This window comes from Globicephala melas, chromosome 17, assembly GCF_963455315.2.
Source record: "Globicephala melas chromosome 17, mGloMel1.2, whole genome shotgun sequence".
Taxonomy (NCBI): domain Eukaryota; kingdom Metazoa; phylum Chordata; class Mammalia; order Artiodactyla; family Delphinidae; genus Globicephala; species Globicephala melas.
Window position 1 is genome coordinate 4,545,500 of NC_083330.1, and position 19,604 is coordinate 4,565,103.

A 19,604-nucleotide genomic window follows, 5' to 3' on the forward strand; every position below is an offset into this window, starting at 1 on the left:
AAGCTGACAAGAGCCCTCCCAGAGTGGGTGCCCTGGGGACCAGCTCAGCTCACCCTACTGTGGCCCTGGGGGTAGGGGGCAGTGGCCTCAGTTTCCAAGTGAGTGCACTGAGAGGCAGAGGGAAAAGAAAGTGTGATTTTTGTCTCTTTAGGGAATTGAGATATAATTTAGTGTTTGCACTTTTAGTGTTTTGGTGAGAGGGGGCAAACAGAAACATGACTGATCTGTTAATATGGTATTTTTCATCAAACTAATGGCATAGAACAGGCTTCACTGGGGAGAACAGAAAGCCCCCCCTGTGTCCGGGTGGTTTGGAAACAGACTGCTTTTAACAGCGGGGGATGGACCACGGGACTGTGGGTTCTTGCAGAAAGAATCTGTAATCGTTTTGGGTTTGACCATTAGGCAAATCAAGCTTCCTGGTTTCAGAAAGAGAAAACACACCCAAAAGAGAAAAACCCAGGCCCGTGGGAACAAGAAACTTCCTCCTCCTGGGGCTGCTTGAAAGGCCGAATGTGCCCGTCCTGACTCTCCTGCTCAGCGTGAGACTGGCTGGAGGGCATCCCGGAGGCGGAGGGGTGATGGGCGGAGAACAGCCACTTTGCTGGAGGAACTCGGGACACGGAGGCTGCACTGACAGGCTTGGGCCTCGGCCCTGAGGGCACCGAAGCTGGGTAGAGGTGGCTTTATCCTTTGGTGTAAACCTGGGGAGTGGAGGACCCAGGACTGAGTTGCGTTCCCGCTCTTGGCTCCTTTGTTCCCCTTGGTCCTTCAGCCTAACCGCCTTGAAGCCCAAAATAGAATCCTTCAGGTTTTTACCCTGTCGGTGACAAAATCCGAGAAAAGACTCAAAGCCAACTGAAAAAGAAAGATCTGCAGATACGGAACTCGTTTGCCTGCCAAGTAGGTGAGTGAGGCTGTAAAGACAGTCAAAGAACTGAGCGGACTCATTGAGGGGAGCCCAGTGTGAGATGGGGAGAGGTCTGAAATCTGGACCACTTCCATTTCAGTAACGGGAACAGAGGGCCGGGACGGAGTTGGAGGTGGGGTTCCTTCGAGGTCGGCTGCAGTGCTGTGGAAACTGCAGTGCTTTAGTTGTCAGTGGAATCCACACTCCTCAGCTACGTGTATAGAGCTAAAGCCTCCTTAGCAATTTTTATTTAGCAATTTTTTGTGTGTCAAAAGTCACATGAGCCCTTCTTCACTTACGTGCGATAGTGTCACTATAATCTGGTTCTCGCTGTTTTGGGGGACAGGGAGGGAAAACGGGAAGTAACCGATTGTTCCCTTTTTTGAGGCGGGGCATTTAACTTAGGCTCCTGCGTTTAATCCTTACAGTAACCCTTGAAAGAGGAGTGTTATCTACATTGTACAGATGAGTACAAGAATGAAGGCTTTTTTTAAAAACAGATTGTCCCATTGGTGCTAGATTTCGTGTTTTTTTTTTTAATTTATTTTTGGCTGCATTGGGTCTTCGTTGCGGTGTGCGGGCTTCTCATTGCGGTGGCTTCTCTTGTTCCGGAGCATGGGTTCTAGGCACGTGGGCTTCAGTAGTTGTGGCCCACGGACTTAGTTGCTCTGTGGCATGTGGGATCTTCCCAGACCAGGGCTCGAACCCGTGACCACGCGTTGGCAGGTGGATTCGTAACCACTGCACCACCAGGGAAGTCCCAAGTAGAATGAAGTTTAAATAAGTAACTTGCTGATGTTTATATGGTTCTTAATAAATGCAGGAACCAGATTGGACCCAAATTTCCTCATCCTAAAGCCCTGGGCTCCTTCATTTTGGGCAAAATTATTAAGTAGAGATTTCAGCCCAAATTCTTTAAATGGTCGCAGACTCTCAGTGAATGGGGGCATCTTGGTGGCTGTCATGGTCTAGATATGTCTGAAACTAAAACAGTTTGGGGCACTAACATTTTTTGATCATCTGTTATAAACCAGAGAGGTTGTGGCTAATAAAAAGAATGGGATCTGTGTACAGAACTGCTTCTGACAGCAAACTGTAGTCCATGGGGTTTCCAAGCTCAACTTTAATTCAACAAAGGTGTGTTGCTGCATCATGGTGACCAGGTAGGGGGACTGCGTGTGTCTCGGCGGTGGAAGCAGGGTGAGAGGCAGAGCAGATATAGTATCTCAAGGAGTTTACAGTCTCCATGGAGGAGAGAGCCACCTACACATTAACAGGAGCCAATGCAAGCGTTGCAGAACCACATGAAACAGGACCGTCAGAGGCATCCCGGGGCTTGCGGCTACGTCCCGCATCGATGATGGAGAGAAGTAGTCTGGGAGAGAAGGATGTAGACAAGACCTGGTGTGAATGCGGCTTTGGAGGGTCAGTTGGATTTGCCTATACGGGGAAGGCAGTGTGGTGCCGCCATGTCAATAAATACAAGTTTCTGTCCTGGACACAGTCGGTGTCGAGGTGGACTGGAGCCGGGCTGTGAGGGGCAAGTTGAATATTTGAGATTTTATCCTGTTGGCAGTAGGAGAGGTGTTGGTAGCAGAATTCGAGGCGGTGGTATAGTAGTGATAATAATGCCTAACACTTCTTGAGCCTTTATTCTACGGGGCGTCCATGTGATGATGAACATGTATAGCGCATTTCCAAGCGCCAAGCCCTGTTCTCTGGGCTGGCGATACAACAGGGTACAGACCTGTCAGAATCTCTGCTTTCATGGGGCTTGCAGTCCCGCAAGGAGAGACAGACGGATGATAAAATAGATCTTGTAATCTACATTCACGTCATGTAAATATAGAGAGGTGGGCAGGGAGGCAGTGAGTGAGAGCACAGATCCGTTTTGAAGCTTGGCTCTGAGTATATGTATGTACTCATTCATTTAATCAGGTAAATAGTAGAAGGCAGCCTGAAGGATTTTGAATCTCAATGATACGATGACATGATAATTCACAAACGAGCAAAGAGTGGGGAGAAGACCGACGCCACAGAGACCGGCTAGGAGGTGACCACACCACCCAGGACAGTTATACTTAAAGTGGACCTTTGAGTCAATTATATCATAAAGTAGAGAAAGAAGACTAATGTAGGGGAAAACGGTCAGAATGACACTGTTTATCTGGTCCACGCCTTTCCCTAAGCCTAGAAACCCAGCATGGTTACATTGTGAAGATGACAGGGCTTCATGGAGACCTGACTCCAGAGGATAAGATGGGACCTGGATGTCACAGAGATGACAGAGCTTTTGAGCCTGGGTGATGAGGGTGGTGAGAAAAATGTGAAATTTGCACCAAGAATAATGGAAATTCAACAGAAGAGCCATCTTGCTGTCCAAGTGGTGTAAAATTTTCTAAAAGTGACCAGGGGCATCCTCTCCAGTGTCAGCACTTCCTGGGAATCAGTGGTTTCTCCTCAGAGCAGGGTAGGCAACGTGAAAGGCAGACCGCCACGCCCCCCTTCCCCCCAAGCGCACCTGCAGGGGCCGCACCCTCTGCTCTTTCAGCCTGGCAGCTGCAGCTGACAGCACCCACCTGCTCTGTGCTCTCCTGGTGCTAGACCCTTTATAAAGGTGCAGGCTCGTAGGTTCCCAAAGCCCCTTGGTTCACAGCCAATGAAAATTACATTCGCAGTAACTTTCTCACAGCAATCCTAGAGCAGAAGAGGCACCAAAGAGTTCCAGTGACTAGGGAGGTGGATCCAAACCACTTCACCTGCATTTGTTGTAACAACGTAATACCATTTGCAAAAATGATACGCACCCACCGAAAGCAAAGACAGAACAGTTGTCTGTTCTCCCACATGGACATGACTGACGGGGCGTGTGTACCTGTGCCACACGCCCTCTCAACTCTTGGCATCTTAGTTGGATCCCACCATCCTCACTTTCTGACCCAGGTTTATCTTCATGGGATAGCTGCTTTTTTTTTTTTTTAACATCTTTATTGGGGTATAATTGCTTTACAATGGTGTGTTAGTTTCTGCTTTATAACAAAGTGAATCAGTTATGCATATACATATGTTCCCATATCTCTTCCCTCTTGCGTCTCCCTCCCTCCCACCCTCCCTATCCCACCCCTCCAGGCGGTCACAAAGCACCGAGCTGATCTCCCTGTGCTATGCGGCTACTTCCCACTAGCTGGGATAGCTGCTTTTTATCACAGCAACCACAGAGAATCCGCTTTCAGGCAGATGTGAGGGGGTGCAGCACAATCTAAGGTAGAGCTAGTAGTTCTCACAGTGTCCAGCAGAGGTCCTTGTGATTCCCTTGAAAATGTGAACTATCCCCCAGGAACGCGGGGGGTTCGCCGTGGCGCCCTGGGGTGCCTCGGCACACCGTTTGGGAACCACGGTGTAGGCCTGTTCTCCGCCTTCTCTTTCTTCTCCAGCTTATGATACTTCTGGGCCACACCTATTTTAAGAAAGTAACTGTGGACCCAGCCCTGGCCTCAGTTTCTTCTTTTGCACTTTTAAACTGCTGGAGTGAGCGTGCAGTGATCCTCTCTGCCGGCATCTGGGCTCTTACACTATTCTGGGTAAGTCAGGGCTTTGTCCTCAAGCTTATTAGTCCAGGGAATGGTTTCCAGTCCTCTCTCTTCCTTACTTCTTCTGTTTAAAGAAGCCTTGGCCCCCGTGACCTCTGGTCTCCCAGGTTAGAGTCGTGGCTGGGCTTTTAGCCATCACACTTTACCACCAGCTCGGGGCGTGAGAGTGGGAGCCAGGCCACAGGAAGGAAGGGCCTTCTGGGCCTTTGTCTCCCTGGACGCCCCTGAACTCCAGCCCAGCCCCGTGGGGATGATGCGATGCCTCCCCCACTGCATCGGAGGAAAGTGAGGCGGCCCTGCCATCCGGGCAGCAGGACAGAAACTGCACCTTTGGGGCCGCTGGCCTCCCAGTTCATGCAGAGTCTATGAGGCCCCACTGCATGGAGATGGCTGGCGTAAGTAAGTGGCTCTCTGTGTTTCATGTTGAATTCAACCACTGTATTTTTAATTAATTAATTCGTTAATTAATGTATGGCCACACCATGCGGCATGTGGGATCTTAGTTCCCTCACCAGGGACTGCACGCTTGCCCCCTGCAATGGAAGCACAGAGTCCTAACCACTGGACCCCCAGAGAAGTCCCTTTTTTTCTTTTCAACCACTATATTTTTATGAAAGTAAAACAGCGTAGCTTGTCATAGCTACACTGTTGGCAATGGAGAGGGAGAAAAATAAAAACTGACCATAGAAGTGTGAAAGTGTCTTTATTTTACTTTTGATTTATTTTTTTTAATTTCTAGAAATTAGTTTCTTTTATTGTAATAAGCAAGTGTTTTTAATTTGTAATTTAAAAACCCATCACCTATCATAACACTGTACTGATTCTCCCCCCATTTTGATTTAATTTGATTTCCATATTCCTTTCTAAACTCTTTTCTACTTATGTGATCACAATGTAGGTTAAATTTTAACCTCGCTTTGTTAAAAAATTACATTATAAACATTTTTTAAAAACTTAGTCACAGAATTCTTTTAGCCATCCTTAAAAATGAGTGCATAGGGAGGGTGGGAGGGAGGGAGACGCAAGAGGGAAGACATATGGGAACATATGTTTATGTATGACTGATTCACTTTGTTATAAAGCAGAAACTAACACACCATTGTAAAGCAATTATACCCCAATAAAGATGTTAAAAAAAAATGAGTGCATATCACTTTCCAGGGGATACTTGCACATAATTTAAAAAGCAAAACAACTAAAAAGCTCTAACATGAAACATCAGACACCTACCCCTCCTTCCTAGCATCCCTGATCCAGTTTTACTCACCAGATCCAACCACTTTCTTATCCTCAATTTCAGTGGCCCTACAATAGTCCCTTGAATGGTACCATGTAGTTTACGCATCTGCCACCCATCCTACTTTTACTTAATCGACTTACTGAACTACTGGTTGACAGAGGTGCTTCTGCAGGATTACTAATTTCTGATAAAATCCTGTTCACTATGCAAATATGTGTGTGTACTCAGGGCTACATTATCAGATGGTCTCTGCCTGCCGTTTTTTATGTCTAAATCAGTCGTATCTTGCATTTATCGTAAATGGCTACAGGCATATTGTTAGGAATACCACTTCATTATTAAACATTAATAGAACTTCTACCTCTTGCCAGTTATTTTTCCAAGCTAACATTGTAGAAGTTTGGGAATTCAGTCAAGAAGATGGAATGAAATTCGATTGTGTTTTACATCACAATGATCAAGGCAGAGCAGGTAACAGCCTGCCCTTGATCATTGTAGAGAATATTGGGTGCCTGGAAGGGGCACATTGGAAGCTGCGTACAACTTTTCTCAGCAGAAATATTTTAAGGCAATAGTCTTCCCAAAATTGAGGACACGTTTTTCTGAAATACTTACTCAAAAGTATGTGGCTTGACGCTTATTCTATCACAATATACTTCTTAAAAATTAATAGACTTTATTTTTTAGGGCAGCTTTAGGTTTCCAGAAACACTGAGTGGAAAGTACAGAGGGTTTTCCATGTAGTACTCACCACCCCCTTGGTTTCCCTTAATTATTAACATCTTGCATAGTGTGATACATTTGTTACAATTGACGAGCCAGTATTAATACATTATGCTGAACAAAAGTCCACTGTTTTCATTGGGTTCACTCTTGGGGCTGTACATTCTGTGGGTTTTGGCAACTGTATGATGACATGTGTCCACTATTACGGTGTCATATAGAATAGTTCAGTACCCCCCAAAATCCCCTGTGCTCCACCCATTCAGCTCTCCCTCTCCCTCAACTGCTGGAAACCACTGAACTTTTAACTGTTTCCATAGTTTTGCCTTTTCCAGAATGTCATAGAGTTGGAATCATGCAGCATGTAGCCTTTTCACATTGGCTTCTTTCATTTAGCAATACGCATTTAAGTTTTCTCCATGTCTTTTTATGGCTTGATAGCTCACTCCTTTTTATTGATAAATACTATTCTATTGTCTGGATGGACCACAGTTTGTTTCTCCAGTCACACCAAAGGATGTTTTGGTAGCTTCCAAGTTTGGGCAATTGTGAATAAAGCTGCTATAAGCACCTGTGGGCAGGTTTTGGTGCGAACCGAAGTTTTCAGTTCATTCGGGTAAATACCAAGTAGTAGAATTACTGAGTCATATGTTAAGAGTATATTTAGTTTTGTAAGAAACTACCAAGCTGTTTTCTGAAGTGGCTGCACCATTTTTTGTTCCTTTTGCTCTGCCTGTTCCCCAGCCTTGGGTGGTGTCAGTGTTTTGGATTTTTGTCACTCTCATAGGTGTGTGGTGGTATCTCATTGTTTTAATCTGCATCCCCCTCGTGACATATGATGTGGAGCATCTTTCATAGGCTTATTTGCCATTTCTCTGTCTTTGGCGAGGTGTCTTTTCAGATCTCATGCTCATTTTTTGATTGGGTGGTTTGTTTTTGTATTTTTGAGTTTTAAGAATTCTTTGTGTATTTTTGGACACGAGTCCTTTGTGTTTTGAAAAGATCTTCTCCCAGTCTGTGGCTTGTCTTTTAATTTTCTTAACAGTGTCTTTTGCAGAGCAGAAGTTTTTAATTTTAATGAAGTCCAATTTATCAATTTTTTTCTTCTATGGCTCATGCGTTTGGTTTTGTATCTAAAAAGTCATCGCCAAGCCCAAGGTCATCTAGATTTTCTCCTATGTTATCTTCTAGGAGTTTTATAGTTTTGCATTTGTACATTTAGTTCTGTTATGCATTTTGAGTTAACTTTTGTAAAAGATGTAAGATCTGGGTCTAGATTAGTTTTTCTTTTTGCATGTGGATGTCCAGTTTTTCCAGCCAGTACTTGTTGAAAACGCTGTCATTTCTCCGTTGAATTGCCTTTCTGCTTTGTGAAAGATCAATTGACTATATTTCTGGACTCTTTATTCTGTTTACTATCCTTTTAAATGAGGGTTTATTTTTGTTCCCTTCAGTGAAAATAAAATCTATTAGTAACTAATCTTGGTTTGACTTCCTTGAGTCTTAGTTTCTTCGTAAGAGGGGGTGGGTAGAATAGATCGTTCTTACTGTTTCTTCTAGCTTTATCTCATGAGACTAGTTTGTCTGTATTTAAGTATAGCGTCAGGGTGATGATTTTCTCATAGAAAGTTTCTGGGTCTAGTCCGACAAACACCAGGTCTGTGTGCGTGTGTCTTTGTGAGTCTGTATCTTTCTGTGTGTGTAAGCAGAGTGGCAGACATCTATTGAACAAGAGTTCTGGCTATGCCCTTTACATTTTATAACGGAATAGTAAACCTACCTTTCACTGATGACAAAGCATATTGTTCTGCCCCACTCTGTAACAGAAAATATCTATACTTAGGATCATTACCAGTTATTGAAACATCAGGTTTCCTGCCACGCAGCTTTCATCGGGGACATTTGGCAATGTCTGGAGACATTTCTGTTGTCATACCTGGTATCTTGTGGGTAGAAGCCAAGGATACTGCTAACTACCCCACAGTGCACTGGACAAACCTCACAACAAATAATTTTTTGACTCAAAATGTCAATAGTACTGAGGCTGAGAAAGCCCGTTGCAGGGAAGCAGATGTATCCACGGCATGTCTTCATCTTCGGTTTAGCCTCTAGAAAACCTAAACTTCTGGAGACTTGTGGTCTGTATCTAACAATTGTGCAGAAACTTATGGTAAGAGATAACCTTCAGCTTCTTTTCGCTGTCTTGGGCTTAGTTTCACTTTTTCTCAATTTCATAATCGTTTCTATTTTTTGTTAAATCTATTTATGTAAACCTGACTGACCTCTTAAAGTAAAATTTAAATATATCATTTTATATACTTCTAAAGATAGGTGGCTGGATCATTGATTATAAAAATCTGAAGCTAGAAACAGAGTTGATGTTTCTTCCACTTCTTGGGTTGTAGTACATAATTCAGACTCTGCTTTGAATTTCCTCTTCTAGTCCTTTGAATGATACCTTTCCCTGTGATACCTAAGTTTCCATGAGCTCATCTTGTTTTCATAGTGTTCCCTTTTATTTTTAAGAGAAACAAAACCAAAAATCCCCTGCTTGTTTCATCAATCCCCCGTGTCTTCCTCTGTGTGAAGTTGCTCAACTAAGAGTTATGCAAATGGGGATCGGCTTTGTGCACATCGATTCCGGGGGCGTCACTGCATCGTTGGTGTATTTGTTGTCATGAGAGCGTCAGGACCCTGGCCTCCTCTCTTACAGTTCAGCCCCTAGCCTTCCCCCAGCCTCACCAGCTCCTTCCCTGCCCCTCACCTCATTCCCATCATGGATCTGGGCACGACCTTCCAACTTTCTTGGAGTCAAAGAGAAGGGGGCTTGTAGGTATCAACTGAACCTGCCTCTTCTGTACACCTGGGGACCTGAGTGCTTGTTATCTCCTGAGTCAGCCAGCAGGCCCTTGCTTCCACCCAGAGCGCACTTGGCTGCATCTCCTGGACACTGAGCCGTTTTCCTGAGGTCTGTAACCGTCTTCATGATTGACATTTCTTTTCCTAGCAATCTTAGCAAAGTTGACGGCTCCAGCTACATCCTCCCCAGATTCTTTACTCTCACAGATTAACAGGGCTTGAAGGACCTTAGGCCATGGGTTCAGATTCTCTTGTCTTAAAATTTTTATCCATTTTTGTACAAGTTTATGTATGTGTGTGTGTATTACGTTTTATATATATACATATATATATAATAAAGACACGTATATATGTGTGTGTTATATATACATATATATAAGTTACACAAAATGAAAAACATCTTTTAAAATTTTAGAATAAGGGTAATTAATTACCCTTATATAATAATGGGACCTAAGGTCCTCCAGACTCTGATATGTGTGTGTATACATATATATATCCGTGAATAAGAAATTATATATATGTATATAAAATGTGTATATATATATAATTGTATATATCCAAATATATATAATGTATATATATAATTTCCTATTCACAGATATATATATGATAGGAAGATGAAAAGGGCAAACCCCAAAATACCTGTAGCCCATCACCTGTAGATGAACATTGTGATATTTTAGGATTTTTCTTCCTAGACTCTTTTCCTGCCTATTTATATCTTTTCCCCTCACAAAAATGGTATTATGCTATATGTATTGTTTTTTAGCTTAAATATATTGTGACTATCTTTTTATGTCAACAAATATAATGTACAGTATTTTAGTGACCACTAGTACTCTTTCGTGTTGAGGTATCATCTTCTAGATCAATTTTACAAAGGCCAATTGCCTAAAGGCCAATTTGATGAATTTATCAAATGTTTCAATTTACCAGAAGATGTGTTTCTTTTAACTACTTGAATATTATTTCTATTTTTTAAGGAAACTTTATACATTTTTAATGTTCTCCTGCTAGTTCTTCAAATGGCATATCAAGTATGAGCGTTGTGCAATTAAACTACAATTTTAATTTAAGTTTAAGTTTAAATTTAGAAGCATCAGAAAGAAATTGGAAGTGATCAAACATTCCCAACACATATAGCTGCTAAACCTCTGGATCCTATGGAGAAATGAAGCTGTGTTGATCTGTCCGCTGTTTGTAAAATCATTTGATATGAAAGGACGGGACAGCTTTGAGATGCGGAAAGGAAGTGAAGGTGTGTAGAGGAATTTCTAGAAAGAAGCAGAAGACTTGAGCCTCAAACATAACCAAAAACATGTTACTAGGGTCAAAGAATTTTTGGAAATTAGCTTAAAATCCTAAAAATGTAAAGATAAAGTTAAGAAATGAACTAGGAAACTACAGAAACAAACATATCTCCTATTACATTTAAGCTACTAGTTACTATTTCTAAAATTACATCCATAAACATTTTAATTTCATTTCTAAAAGATAGAGAATCATTTTTCAACATAAATTTAATACAATTATTAAACGTAACAATAATTCCTACTGTTATCAAATATTCAGTAAATGATCAAATTTCTCCGGTTATCTCATAATTATTCTTAATAATTAGGCTACTAATTACTAATAACTAAGGCTAATATAGTTCTAAGAAGACTCAACTATCCTTAGTTTCTAAAAATAGAGCATTCCTTAAAAAAGCATCATAGATGGACCTAGAGTCTGTCATACAGAGTAAAGTAAGTCAGAAAGAGACAAACCAATACCGTACGCTAACACATATATATGGAATCTGAAAAAAAAGGTTCTGATGAACCTAGGGGCAGGACAGTAATAAAGACACAGACAAAGAGAATAGACTTGAGGACACGGGGAGGGGGAAGGTAAGCTGAGACGAAGTGAGAGAGTAGCATTGACATATACACACTACCAAATGTAAAATAGATAGCTAGTGGGAAGCAGCCACATAGCACAGGGAGATCAGCTTGTGCTTTGTGACCACCTAGAGGGGTGGGATAGGGAGGGTGGGAGGGAGACGCAAGAGGGAGGGGATATGGGGATGTATGTATATGTATAGCTGATTCACTTTGTTGTACAGCAGAAACTAACACACCCTTGTAAAGCAATTATACTCCAATAAAGATGTTAAAAAAAAGCATCATAGAAATCTTCAAAAGCTTTTAAAACAATTACATTTGATAAGAATTGTTATACCCTTAAGCTGATGAAAACTAACACAAACCGTCAGTAAACTAAGCTGTTAAAACATCCCATCAAATTATATACACCTCACAAATAGTTAAAAGATACAAATTTTGATAAACTGATCATCTTGTAAAATGAAAATCCTCAGAAAACTGGCTTTGGGTGAAATGAATTTCGAGAACTGTTCTACCTTTATTTAACCAATGACCTATTATTTGGCAAACAAGTCTATTTTTTCTTTTTTTAATTTATTTCTTTTAATTGAAGTACAGTTGGTTTACAATGTTGTGTTAGTTTCAGGTGTGTATATATATATATATATATGTATATATATATACATATATTCTTTTTTTTTACATTCTCTTCCATTATAGCTTATTAAAAAATATTGAGTATAGTTCCCTGTGCTATACAGTAGGTCCTTGTTGGTTATCTATCTTATAAATAGTAGTGTGTATATGTTACTTCCAAACTCCTAATTTATCTTCCCCCAGCCTTTCCCCTTTGGTGACCATAAGTTTGTATTCTAAGTCTGTGAGTCTGTTTTGTAAATAAGTTCATTTGTATCATTTTTTAAAGATTCCACATATAAGCGATATCATATGCTATTTGTCTTTCTCTGTCTGACTTACTCCACTTAGTATGATCATCTCTCCATACTGCAAGTGACATTATTTCCTTCTTTTTTAAGGCTGAGTAGTAGCCCATTGTTTACACGTACCACATCTTCTTTATCCATTTGTCTGTCGATGGACATTTAGGTCGCTTCCATGTCAAGCAATTCTATTTCTAATTGGATGGTATTACAAACAGTCTCACAATAAAAATCCTTTTCTACAGAGCTTTGTGTAACTGCCCAGTTATTTTCTTAGAAATCACTTATTTATGGAGGTGAGGATTTGTTGGGAAGTGGATACATTTTAAAGACCTTGATAAGTGTTGTCAAGGTGAAGACTGTCACTTACTCTCTCCCGCCAGGCCCAGCAATTTCATTTCATGGTGAGGAGGTTAGAGGCCAGAGACGGGAGTGGTTTTGTCAATCATTATAGGACAGTCCAGGCTGGACCCAGCAGTCAGGTGTCCCAACTCCTAACTTCCCTGCACTTCTCGTGACCTCTCCACTCTCTCTTCCAGGCAAGAGCTGAGTTACTCTTCCACTTTCTCTGTCCTGGATGCCAAACCTCCAGGTGTTTGAACCTCATCTATCTCTGGAGTTGTCTTGCACTTCTTTTCTGGACTTATACTAATACATGTAGTGATTAAAACTGTACTGGTTTATTAAAGTTCTAATAAACGCAGTCAAGTTGCTGTATTTACGCATCATTATTTCAAAATATCTTCGTGTCAGGTTAGCTTTACATTTTTATGCTGCACATTCATGTTATAGTTCATTCCTAACCCCTGGGTCTTCCTGCAGCCGTGCCTGTGTCTTAAAGCACATAATAAAGAAATGGTTTCAAACCAGATAAAGACATCAGCAAACACGAGATAAATTAAAATGTATCAGATTTTGATCACAAAGGCATAAAGAAAAGTTAATGAAGAAGAAATCAGCCATACTGCAGTGGATCTCTCATTTCCGGTTGGGGGGGGAACTTTTTTAAATTAATTCTTTATTGATACACTTCAGATACCATCAATTTACCCTTTTAAGGTGTGCAATTGAGTGGTCTTCAGTGTATCCATGAGTTGTAACACCATCACCACTATCTAATTCCAGAACCTACTGCATCTTGTGTGTAGCAGGCATGCAGACTTTACAGTTACAATTCAGCTGTGCAAAGAAAGCAAGAAAGCAAGCTTCACATTGTCTAACTCTTCTCTCTCCAGTGCTCTGAGTAGCAGCAGGTGGAAAAATGGCCTTCAGTTTGCCAAGTGGGTTCCGATCTTTTCCATTTTAAATAGTCTCTTTTCCATCACGACTCTATTCCTTTAAGAGAAGAGCTTGGTCCTTCACATTTCTTCTGCTCCTTTCCAAGATGTAGGTAGATGCAGGTTTCTCTTGTGTTACTTGAGGAGAGAGAAGCCATAGATTCTTTCCATGTTCTTGGTGTGCCTGCTAATAGGACCGGCACTGCTGACTGGGGGGAATGTTACACTGACACCCGCCCCCCAAGCAAATGGATCACATTAGGACAGTCGGAAACACCTGGATCTCCTTCAAACCTTCAACAGGCTGAGTGAGGGGAGGCTTGTCTTGACACCTCCTTTCCTTCATGCTCCACCGTGTGGGAGACCCAAAGCAGGGAGGGGACCTGGAACCATCTAGATAGTCTTAAAGCCACTTCCCACCCCACCCCCTTACCCAGCTGGTTCTTAATAGGAAAAGTGGATGTTTCCTACATAGAAAACAAACTTACAGTTACCAGGGAGTAAGGTGGGAGGGAAAAACTGGGAGATTGGGATTGACGTATACACACTACTATATATAAAACAGACAGCTAATAAGGACCTACTGTAGAGCACAGGGAACTCTACTCAATACTCTGTGACGACCCATATGGGAAAAGAATTTAAAAAAGAGTGGATATATGTATATGAATAACTGATTCACTTTGCTGTACCCCTGAAACTAACACAACATTGTAAACCAGCTATACTCCAATACAAATTAATTAAATAATAATAATAGTAATAAAGAGGGCTTTCCTGGTGGCGCAGTGGTTGAGAGTCCGCCTGCTGATGCGGGGGACGCGGGTTCGTGCCCCGGTCCGGGAAGATCCCACATGCCGCGGAGCGGCTGGGCCCGTGAGCCATGGCCGCTGAGCCTGCGCGTCCGGAGCCTGTGCTCCGCAACAGGAGAGACCACAACAGTGAGAGGCCCGCGTACCGCAAAAAAAAAAAAAAAAAATAGTAATAAAGAAATGACATAGAAGCAAGAAAGCCAGAGATGCTCAGTTAAAAAAAAAACGTGGATGGGGGGTGGCTGCCCCCTTGGACACTGATTCAATACCAGTCCTAGTCTTTCCAGTGCTCTCCTCTTCAGACTCCTGTTTCTCATTCTTGTAAATCAAGAGTACTTCTTTTAAATCACATCGCCCTTCCTTCAAGGGGGAGCCCGATGGCTCAAACTTAGTCACAGACTAGAGGTGAAATTCACGCCACAGGAGCAGCTCTGTGGGCCAAGTGGTCAAAGCCTTGCTCTTGGTATGGAACCTCAAGGAGAACTGGGAGCTGGGGATTGCCAAGTACCGAAATGACGTTGACTTAGTTGCCCCAAGACAGTGTTCTTGTTTCGTAAGGTATTTAGACCTTAGGGAGGGCTTTATAGTAGAGGCTGGTCAAGTAAGAAAGCCAGGCTCTGCGCCTCTGGAGCCCGTGCTCCGCAACAAGAGAGGGCGCGATAGTGAGAGGCCCGCGCACCGTGATGAAGAGTGGCCCCTGCTCGCCGCAGCTGGAGAAAGCCCTCACACAGAAACGAAGACCCAACACAGCCAAAAATAAATAAATAAAATTTTTTTAAAAAAGGCAAAATTCCTTTAAAAAAAAAAAAAAAAGAAAGCCAGGCTCTGGAGCCAGGTGGACCTGGGTTACCAGCTTTCCAACTGTGTTGACAATGGCTTTCTGGGTGATTTTATTGAGGAAAAATATCAAGAATGTATGAAAATGATTACCATGGTGTATAAGAAACAAAAACCTTAGTTGCCTAAGTAAAGAGAGTCTGGCTATACCCTTTTCAATTCTATCTCTTGCAAAAGGAATTTAGGAAAATTGACAAAAAAAAAAAGACAACTACTTAGGTTGGAGTTGATGGCATTGGTCGTGGAATTAATTCTGGCACTCTCTCCTCTTCTGCCCTCCCACGGACACCTGTGAGTCCTTTCTGACCCCTTTCCTTTCTGATAAGTAGTTTGGAGGAAACATCGCAACTCCTCCGTGGACTTTGCTTCCCCAAAAAAGCCTCCAAAGTCTCATCCTTGAAAGTAAAGTAAGAAGGAAAACAATCAAAGGGTGTCTAAAGGGTTTCTTTTTGGGTGGGCGAAGTACATCTCTTGAGTCATGCAACTGGTTGCAGACTGCATGGATGAGAACTGTTTTAGGACGAGTCCCTGTGAACGACCCTTGAACCAACTCAACCTACTTTGGAAGCTCAAGGCCACTTTTGTCTGGGGGATCGTTACCACCCATCTCCACGGCCTTGGGGCTTCCTGTCTCTTTCTAGGCCCCCTAACTCAGAAAACTCTTTTGGGGATGAGCTCGCTCCACAGTCATGCAAGAGGCTTGGGTGGATAGAAGTGCAGCTTCAAGGCCGATGGGCCAAGGTCCACTTTAACGGGGACCTTTGATCACCGGGCACAGGTCCATCTATCGGAGTAGCATCCTGGTATGCGCTGTGCCAGGCTCAGAGCAAGCAATTCCACCTCCTTCTCTTTTTTTCCCGCGCGCCGCCTGTCTCCTACCCTAGAGATGTTTCTCGTTACTCCAGAACACGACCGCTTGATGTTGCAAGGTCAGGCAAGAGAAGGGCGGTGACAGGATGGATACTTCAGAGCCTGTGGATGAGTCATTCACTTGCTGCTGGGAAAACGCAATGCAAATTTACAAACTCAGCTTGGGAAGTTGCAGTGAAGTGGAAAAAAAATGTTTTAAATTTCTTTTTGGCTGCTAGGATAAAGGCAGAAAATGCATCAGTCGTCAAAAAACAAAACGCATGAGTCGTAATAAAAATAAAAACAAAAACACTTTCTTTTGTAGCACTTTGTAAAGGCAAGAAATTTAGGTTCTCGGGGGTTATAGTCTAGTACCTTTGTTTTTAAATTTTAAGGTCTAGGATTGTGTGAAATAGCTGTTAAAACGTGGATTCAGATTTTATAGGGGAAGTGGCATCCAATTTCCTGTTTTTGATTTCTTTAAGCTCTCAGAATATGAGAAATCGGTGATTTAAAAATCTTTGTATAGCCGAGAGGGAGGTGAATTTGTATGGACTTCAGGTTGAAATAGACATGATGGAATATCTTTTAAACTTGTGAAACTTACGATGAATAACAAAATATTACCCAAAATGTATATTATACAAATCCAAACTCAGGAACCACTTTCACTACACAATTCCTTCGCTTCTTCCTTAATGACAGAGTAATACACACATTTACATTCAGGTCATCATGTTATAAAAGTGGACAGCAGAGTAACATGGCATATAGGGTGCCTTGCCCCAAAGAGGGGAGGGGCCAGAGAGGGAGAAAATGCAAATGGCCCATGTGTCAGCCTGAGGCTGAGATGGGAGATGTGCTTCTGCCGTTCCCTGTTTGGGGTGAGGTGGGGCTTCCTTGTGCTTCTCATCATGGGATTGTTTCTCTTCCAATGTTGGAGGGAAGACTGGCATTTGGACCACATTTGTTTATGTAGTTAACAAAGATCTATCTAGCTCTTACTGTGTGCTGCTTTAAGTATACTTCTAAGCACTTTACAAATATTAACTGATTTAACTCATCTAATCCTCATAACAACCTAATGAGCTCAATGAAGTTATCTCCATTTCTTCAGAAGGAAACTGAAGCATAGAGGTTAGGCCACTTGCCCAGGTTCACACAGTTAATAATTGAGGGACCCAGGATCTGAGTTTAGCAATCCAACTTCACAGTCCTTTACTCCAAAATATTTTGCAAATTGTGGTGTCTTCCTTAGGAATTTTTAAGAGAAAATTTCTGTATACGATTGTGCACCTTACAAGTGGGCTTCAGAACCCAACCAACACAGTAGTGGGTATCCTTTCAGGCTTTTTTCTGTGGACATTCAATATATATGGGTATGTGTGTGTGCGTATATATGTGTATATACTGATTGGTTATATAAATTGATTGATATATATGATTTTTTTCCAGTCAATAATGATTGGTGGTCAAGAACATCCAAATTATACAAATCTCTCTTTTTACCCCACTTCAGTCTCATAATATGTCAGTTTGGTCTCATTTAATGGACTCGCCCCTATTGATGGACACCTCGTCTCTGTAGTATACATAAGACTGATATGAACATTCGTTCACATTCCCTTTGTGACAGAGGGTTGCCCACTGTCTCTGTCTCACTAGATCACCTACTCGGGCTTATGTGTGAACATCCCAGGGTTGTATTTGCATGTCAGACACTCAGGTGTTATTATGAGTAACTCAAAGTCTCCACATGTAAAATGTGCCTTCATTTACTGTTAAACAAACAAACAAAAAAATTGAAGACGTTGTCATCTACATCGTCCACAGCACTTTATGTAAAGCCCCTCATACACGACTTTAGAATTCTCATGCCGGGGCCGCCCCGTCTGGTGAGGCAGGTCAGCTTCCCCTTTCCCTGGTGTAAGCACGATGATGCGGGCTTTCCTCTGGTTCCTCCTGCCAGGAAGCCTGCTACCCCGCAAAGCTGGTGCCCACCTGCTTCCGCATTTGCATCCTCCTCTGCTCCTTGCCTCGAGTTCTCTGTTTCCAGTTTATTAAACTCACTTTTTGTAAAAGCATTTCAGATCCTTTTGAGAAAGAAGAGGCTATAACAGCAATCTCTTTAGTATTATTAATAAGGAGATAAAATGCCTGTTTCAAAATAGCCATTGTTTGGCAACATGGTAATTTAAAAAAAAAAAGAAAAAGCACAGACTTTAGGCTAAAACTATGTGAGTCCACCATTCACTTGTGCAATGACTTTAGGCCAGCCATTTAACCTCTGCAAGGCTCAGTTTACTCCTCTGTAAAGTGGGGTTAATAATACCTGGGTCATGGGGTTTCTTCGAGGATTAAATGAGATGCTCAGAAAATTACAAATGTTTAATTGAAAAATACTAAGGTGTGAATCATTGTAAAGCGTAGCTCCTGTCACCTGCAAACACATAACTGTGCTCTCAGTTTTTGTTGGGGGTGCATGTGTTTTGTGCTCTTCTGGTACCTTTGTACAGTGAAAAGAATCGAGGACCTGGTGTGAGCTGGTGGTGTGTATCCCCTGACGCAGCAAGATGCTCTCTGAGCTTTTTTGCTGGAGTGTTTGAATTGCAGGGACCCAAACTCAAAGCTCAGTGCTAGTGGGTTAGGGTCTTCCTCTACAGTACGTACTTCTGGTTCTCAATTATCCATGTGATGGGGGAGGGGAAATCATGACATAAGCGTAAATAAACGATAATCTGCAGATTATATCACCGCCTCACACATCCACCTGCTTTTTATCTTCATTCTCCGTCTTTCTTCCCACGGAGCGGGCCCTCGGACAATCGCCATCACCCCTTCAGAGGTCTGGGTCACCGATTCCTCGCTCTGCGCGCTGTAACGAAGACCCACAAAGCGCTTTTCTAATCTCATCTCCTGCCTTCACACGCAGACGCGTGCGCGCACACATACACGCTACAGGGGTTCCTAATATTTTGGAAAAAAATTTTTTTTCATAAAGTTGTTCGTACCATCCTCCTATTTTCTCCCTTATCCGACTTTTTAGTTTGAAAATTTCGAATCTACAGAAAAGAAAGAATACCCTCACCTAGATTCACTAATTTTTTTTTTTTACTGTTTTGCCACATCTGTCCCCTCCTCTTGTTCCCCTGGCCCCCTTTCTCTTTTTCATTTTGGCGGAAGTGTTGAAAAGTTGCAGATACCCTGAGCTTGCATCCCTACCCGCCTTGCGCGCATCTCCTCTGATGTGGACCTTCTCCTGCGTGACCGCAGTACCGTCATCATGCCTTTAAAGCGCGCAGTTGCCCATGATCACGTTCACACGTATTCAGGTTTCCCCAAGGACCCAGCCACGTGTCCTCCCCCCTCCCCCCATTCATTCAAAGCTCATTCAAGATAGAGCTCCGCCCCTTCTCCTCCCTTGTCCTTTTTTTTTTTTTTTTGCCATATGCGGGCCTCTCACTGTTGTGGCCTTTCCCGTTGCGGAGCACAGGCTCCGGACGCGCAGGCTCAGCGGCCATGGCTCACGGGCCCAGCCGCTCCGCGGCGTGTGGGATCTTCCCGGACCGGGGCACGAACCCGTGTCCCCTGCATCGGCAGGCGGACTCTCAACCACTGCGCCACCAGGGAAGCCCCTCCCCTGTCCTTTTTGAGGCGCCCAGCTTCTGGCACATCGTGGATTTGTCTGATCGTTT

General features: G+C 42.7%; 1 protein-coding gene across 7 annotated transcripts in view; it reads left to right on the forward strand.

Annotated features, from left to right (window-relative positions):
* The window catches only part of LYN (LYN proto-oncogene, Src family tyrosine kinase), a 111,868-nt gene that overhangs the window by 33,292 nt on the left and 58,972 nt on the right, over positions 1-19,604 (forward strand). The window contains exon 1 of one of the 7 annotated variants that reach the window (XM_030859728.3): positions 525-907. The exons of 4 other annotated variants lie outside the window; for them this stretch is intronic. The gene's annotated coding sequence lies outside the window, so the exon portion shown is untranslated. Of the gene's footprint in view, positions 1-524; positions 908-19,604 lie in introns of those variants that run through there. 2 more of the 7 variants (XM_030859733.3, XM_030859735.3) reach the window with 2 other exon arrangements.